Genomic DNA, 295 nt, shown 5'->3' with positions numbered 1-295 from the left:
AAAAAAAAAATTTTAAGTACAACATTGCTGTAAGAAGAAAATATATAGTGTAGACATCAGGTTCTACAATCTCATTAAACCCAGAAAATGTCTTGAATTCAGAATGCCAGCACCTTGTAGGGAGTAAACTGAAACTTATTGATTTTGGTGTAGAGTAGAACCTGGTGGGAAAGGAGCAAGGCATTCCAACGTCAGTGTGGTCCTACATGAATCCAAGATATTTATACTGTAGCTTTCTGAGATCAAGGAGAGAGTGAAAAATACTCCTGTAGTCTCCCTGCCCACCCCTCGACCC

This window comes from Galeopterus variegatus, unplaced genomic scaffold (assembly GCF_000696425.1).
Source record: "Galeopterus variegatus unplaced genomic scaffold, G_variegatus-3.0.2 Scaffold358, whole genome shotgun sequence".
Classification (NCBI taxonomy): Eukaryota; Metazoa; Chordata; class Mammalia; order Dermoptera; family Cynocephalidae; genus Galeopterus; species Galeopterus variegatus.
This window is presented reverse-complemented; position numbering follows the sequence as displayed.